Source organism: Mastomys coucha, unplaced genomic scaffold, assembly GCF_008632895.1.
Source record: "Mastomys coucha isolate ucsf_1 unplaced genomic scaffold, UCSF_Mcou_1 pScaffold1, whole genome shotgun sequence".
Lineage (NCBI taxonomy): Eukaryota > Metazoa > Chordata > Mammalia > Rodentia > Muridae > Mastomys > Mastomys coucha.
Genome location: NW_022196891.1, coordinates 57,463,773 through 57,470,243, shown reverse-complemented (window position 1 = coordinate 57,470,243; position 6,471 = coordinate 57,463,773). Strand labels below are relative to the sequence as shown.

Sequence of the window (6,471 nt, the reverse complement as noted above, 5' to 3'; positions counted from 1 at the left end):
ATAAAAGAACAGCCGGGGAAATCACCATCCCTGACCTCAAGCTTTACTACAGAGCAATAATGAGAAAAACTGCATGGTATTAGTATAGAGACAGACACATTGACCAATGGAATAGAACTGAAGACCCAGAAATAAAACCACACACTTACAGTCACTTGATCTTTGACAAAGACACCAAAAATATACAATGAAAAAAAGAAAGCATCTTCAATAAATGGTGCTGGTCTAACTGGCTATATATATGTAGTAGAATGAAAATAGGTCCATATTTGTCACCTTTTACAAAGCTCAAGTCCAAGTGGATCAAGGACCTCAACATAAAACCAGATACACTGAATCTAATAGAAGAGAAAGTGGGAAAGAACCTTGAACTCATTGGCACAGGGGGAAATTTCCTAAACAGAACTCTAATAACTCATGCTCTAAGATCAAGAATTGATAAATGGGACCTCATGAAACTGGAAAGTTTCTGTAAGGCAAAGGACAAAGTCAATAGAACAAATCAGCACCCCACAGATTGAGAAAAAATCTTCACTAACCCCACATCCAATAGAGGACTAGTATCCAAAATATATAAAGAACTCAAGAAGTTAATCACCAAAAAAACCCAAACAACCCAATCAAAATATGGGGTATAGACGTAAACCAAGAATTCACAACTGAAGAATCTCGAATGGCTGAGAAACACCTAAAGAAATGTTCAAAGTCTTTAGTGATCAGAGAAATACAAATCATAATGATCCTGAGATTCCACCAATCAGAATGGCTAAGATCAAAACCTCAGGTGACAACACATGTTGGAGAGGATGTGAAGAATGAAGAACACTCCTCCATTGCTGGTGGGATTGCAAACTGGTACAACCACTCTGGAAATAAATCTGGAGTTTCTTCAGAAAATTGGAAATAGATCTATCTAAAACACAGCTATATCACTCTTGGGAATATACCCAAAAGATGCACCACCATGCCACAGAGGCACGTGTTCCATTGTGTTCATAGTGGCCTTATTTGTGATAGCCAGAAGCTGGAAACAACCTAGATGTCCCACGACCGAAGAATGGATACAGAAACTGTGGTTCATTTACACAATGGAATACTACTCAGCTATTAAGAATGAGGATATCCTGAGTTTTGCAGGCAAATGGATGGAACTAGAAAATATCATCCTGAGTGAGGTAACTCAGACCCAAAAGGACTTGCATGGTATATACTCACTAATAAGTGGATATTAGAAAAAAAAGTACAGAATACCCAAGGTACAGTCCACAGAAGTAAAAAAGATCAACAAGCTGAAGTGCCCAAGTGAGGATGCCTCAGTCCCACTTGGGAGAGAGAAGAAAGCAATCACAAGTGGGGAGGGAGAGAGGGACCTGGGAGGGAAAGTGGACAGGAGGGATGGAGTAGGGGGGAGGAGGAACCTGATCTGATATTGAGTGAGGGAAAAGGACTGAAGCCCTGAGGGCCAGCAGAAAGAACAGAAACAGGCAACCTCAGGAAATAGGAGGTTGCGGGGGGTGGGGGGGGGGTACCCTCCAGAATGCACCAGAAACCTGGGATATAAGAGACTCTCAGGAGTCAAAGGGAGGGACCTTAGATGAAATGCCCGACAGTAGGGAGAGGGAACTTATAGAACCTACCTCCAGCAGGAAGACAGGGCATCAAGTGAGGGATGGTGTTGCCATCCTACAGTCACATCACTGACCCATAGTTGTTCCTGTATGAAAGAATTACAGGAATGGAAATGGAGAGGAGCTTGAGAAAAAGAGGTCCAAAGTGGGATCCAGGCCCAAGTCGGATCCAGCTCAAGGGGAGGTCCCAAGGCCTCACACTATTACTGAGGGTATGGAGGACACACAAAAAGGGACCTATCATGACTGCTCTCCGAAAGACCCAACAAGCAACTGAAAGAGTCAGATGCAGATATTTGCACCCAACCAATGGACAGAAGCAGCTGACCCCTATTGTTGAATTAGGGAAGGCTGCAAGAAGCTGAGGAGAAGGGCAATCCTGTAGGAGGACCAGCAGTCTCAATTAATTTGGACCCACAAGATCTCTCAAATACTGGATCACCAACCAGACAGCATACACTAGCTGATATAAGGCCCTCAACACACATACAGTAGAGGACTTCCAGGTCTGTGTTCATTCAGAGATGATGCACCTAACCCTCAAGATACTGGAGGCCCCAGGGAGTCAGGTGGGCTGGGGCGTGGGGGCATCAATGTGGAGACAAGGGTGGGGTGGGGAGGAGGTATGGGATATGGAATAGTCAGAAGGTGGATGGGGGGGTGAGGAATGGAATATGGAGTGTAAAAAATAAATTAATTTATAAAAAAGTCTAAGATGATAAAGATCAAAAACTCAAGTGATTTCACATGCTACCAAGGATGTGAAGCAAGGGGAAACACTCCCCCATTGCTGGTGGAAGTGCAAACTTGTATAACCACTTTGGAAATCAATTTGTCGGTTTTTTAGAAAACTGAGAATAGTTGTACCTTATGACCAACCTATACCACTCCTGGGCATATACTCCCCCCAAAAAAATGCTCCACCATCTAGACACTTGCTCAACTATGTTCATAGCAGCTTTATTTATAATAGCCAGAAACTGGAAAAAATCTACATGTCCCTCAACTGAAGAATGGATAAGGAAAATGTGGTACATCTACACAATAGAATACTATTTGGCTATGAAAAACAAAGACATTATGAATTTTGCAGGCAAATGGCTGGAATTTGAGAATATTATCCTGAGTGAGGTGAAGGGGTACTGGGATGGAAGGCAGATAGAGGGAGGGTGAGAGAGGGGAGTCGGGGTTTTGAGGTTGGGTGTAGGGAGGGGCTGGGGAATGGCCATGAGAATGAATGGAAATCTGCAACTGATGAGGGGGAGGAGGAGGTATCTCAGGGAAAAGATGAATAGGGGACTAGGGGAGGTGCCCAAGAAACAATAGAGGTGTCCTTAGCTGTGAGTCACAGCACTGGGGATATGGGGCCTGGGAAGGCTGTCTCCTGTGGCCAGGCAAGAACCCTGGTGGAGTGATAGGGACACCATCCCACCCACAAAACTTTCCAACCAAAACTTATCTTGTCTACAAGAAATGCAGGATTGTGGATGGAGCAGAGACTGAGGGAGTGGCCACCCGATAACCCTGCCCAGCTTGAGATCCATCAGACGGACAAACATCAATCCCCAAGGCTACTAATGATACTCTGTTATGCTTGTAGAGAACTCTAGCATGGCTGTCCTCTGAGAGGCTCCACCCAGCAGCTGACTCAGACAGATACAGACACCCACAGCCAAAGAGTGGAAGGAGCTTGGGGACTCCTATAGAATAGGAGGAAGGATTGCAGCCCCTAAGGGGATAGGAACTCCACGGGAAGACCAACAGAATCAACTAACCTGGGCCTTTGGGGCTCTCAGAGACTGAACCACCAACCAAAGAGCATACAAGGGCTGGACCTAGGCCTCTCCACACATATGTAGTAGATGTGCAGTTTGGTCTTCATGTGGATCCCCAAACGTCTGGAAGGGGGGCTATCCTAAAAACTGTAGCCTGTTTGTGGGATATGTTCTTCTAGCTGGGCTGTCTTGTCTGGTCTCAGTGGGAGAGGAAGTGCCTAGCCTCACAGAGACTTGAAGTGCCAGGGTGGGGAAAGAGCCAAGGAGACACATCCCACTCACAGGAGGAGTGGGGAAGTATTGGGGGGGAGCTGACTGAGAGGGGGAAGTTAGATGGATATAAAGTGAATAAGTAAAAAAAAAAAAAAAAAGAAGAAAAATTCTATTGAAAAACAAGTCTAGGGCTGGGTGTGGTGGTGTAAGTCTTTAATCCCAGCACTGGGAAGGCAAAGGCTGAGATGTGAGTTTGTGGCCAGCCTGGTCTACAAAGCAAGTCCAGGATAGCCAGGGCTTAGAGAAAGCCTGTCTCAAAAATCCCTCCCCCATAAAAAGTCTAATGGGTTTCAAATACACACACACACACACACACACACACACACACACACACACACACACACACACACGTATACATATTACTGGCAATCTTATGATTTAAATTTTTCCAGATTCCTTATAATTTAAATATATTACTTTAACATTTACATGTATACAGAGGTCAATTTATAAACAACTAGCTCTCATCGTCTAATGACTATCATTTCCACATATATATTTTAATTATTTGATTTTATATTTTATGTGTGTGAGTGTTTTGCCTGTGCCTGGTGCCCATGGAGGCCAGAAGAGCAAATCAGATGCCCAGAGACTGGAATTATGGATGGTGAGTGCCGGGAATCAAGCCTGGTCCTCTGGAAGTGTTCTTAAGCTCTGAGCCATCTCTCCAGCACACATGCTTTTAAAGTGTGCTTTTCAGCGGTGAGGGAAAGGGTCATTCCTGGTACCAATCACTGTCCTTTTGTTTATCCCCAGGGACAAGGCTGTCAGAGCCATGACCAAAGCATCAAGAGATTAAAGTTCAAAAATGTTTGCTTCACTCATGTTTATTATAGTGTAGAGCCATCACCCTCTCTTTGTCTTCATTCTCTGGCTCCTCTTTGTCCACTATCACACACTCTACTGTCCCTATGGTTTCTAACTTACTCTAATCAGGATGGGTGGTTTCCTTACTCTCTTTCCTTACTCCCTTACTATTAGGGAGGATTAAGCAATATTGTTCCCTTTTTAAGTTTTGTAATGAGGAAGTAACAGAGCTAACTTGGCACTAGCCTCTTAATCCTACAGTAGGAGTGTTTATATGGTTTGTTCTTAATCCTTGCCTGTGGCCATGATAAGTCACCAGCATCCTTGGCTCTCCTGCTCCCCATCTGCCCCTGTAGTGCTTCGCAGGGCTGACTTTTTCTATGACCAGGCCTTTCACACTAGAGCTGGATGTGTCTGCATTCATAAGGAGTAGAGTTCTTGGACAAACAGAGGAACAAACTTCAAACAGGAGTAAAGTGGGATTGAAGAACACATGGAGGGAAACAGAAAGGCACATGCACAATCTCTCCCCTCCCCCTTCCCCCTCTCTCCCTTTCTCCCAGTCTCTCCCTTTCCCTCTCTTTCCTTTTCCCCCTTCCCCCTCTCTCCCTCTCTTTCTCTCTCCCGGCTTGAAAATGGTGTATATAGATGAAACCACTGTTCTCATTACGTATCTGCCTCTGTTTAAACCCCACCAAATAATAATTCTCTTGGCTAACTAGCAGGCGGCAGTGGTCCTCTAGGTTCTGTGCCGTCTGGACAGTAAGTAAGTAAGTAGCCTCTTGCTTACTTGCCTGTGAGACTCCACCTGGAGGTAAGTGCTGTGAGCCATCTCCGACACAGGATGGCAGTATGACTACATCTGAACGCTAACAGCCAGGGTCTCTAAGCAGATTCTAAGTCTCTCCTGTGTTTGTGTCCCCCACCCCCCACCCCAGCTGCATTCCAAATACAATGATAACTCCTTGTCTATCATTAGATAGGATTCATGTCTGGGATTAATTTGCCGCCTTTGCCGGCAAAAGAGGCCACATATTGTGTAGGGGCCTGTGCTCAATAAAGACTTCGAGGGAAGTACTGTCAGAGGAAGTTAAACACGAAGCATTTTCCTTTCTTTCCCAGACTCTCAACTTGTCACAGACTTTTATTTGCTATTTAATAAAGAAAAATGAAATCATTAAATTCAATTTTAAGCCATTAGCAGGAACTGAACCACTCATTTCTAGATTATGCAATGCCAGTTCACAATGCAAAGTATGAACATTTTAATTGTATGCAGAATCACTGAGATTATACAATTCATATTTAATAATGCCTATGCATCTCATTCTTACCAGAACAGTGTGAATATTGTATAAAACTAACTTAGCAGCTTTAATTTCTTTTCTTGATAGGTGTGTGTGCTCATGCTTGTACTCTATTGGAGGTTAGGGAGGAGTCAAATCACAAATAAATACATGTCAAGTGGAGATGTGTTCTGGAGAATGAAGCAGGAAAGAAAGAGAATTATGGTGGGAATCTCTGCTAGATCGTATAATAAAAGAAGGTTTTTCATTGACATTTAAATGGAGCTCTGGAGGACATGAGGGATTGGACCCAGAGGTTTCCAAGGGAAAACATTCCAGACTTCAGAAAGAATAACAGATATAAACATGTAAAGGCTGTGCAGTGGGAGATGCCTTAACAAAGTTCAATAAGGTAGAGAAAGCAGAAGAGGTCAGAGTAGTGGTGCTCCTGGCATCCCACAAAGAGCTTCTAATTCCCAACATGAACTTCCGTAGAGATCAGCACCTCCAAATTGCTCATGAATTGATAAATGGCCTCACCAGGAACTGCACTAGCTTTGTCTTCTTTTCTTTCCTACAGTACTAGCCACCACTGTGAATTCTCTGGTCTCACTCCTACTCTACTGTCTGGCTGACTAGTCCTAAGCAGGCAATTCTATCAAAAGGCACTGTGTTTTTACATCAGGTACCTCTTGGTTCTTT

At 43.9% G+C, this 6,471-nt stretch overlaps 1 pseudogene; it reads right to left on the bottom strand.

Moving 5' to 3' along the window:
- Window positions 1-6,471, bottom strand: part of LOC116096732 — a 14,299-nt pseudogene that overhangs the window by 6,223 nt on the left and 1,605 nt on the right.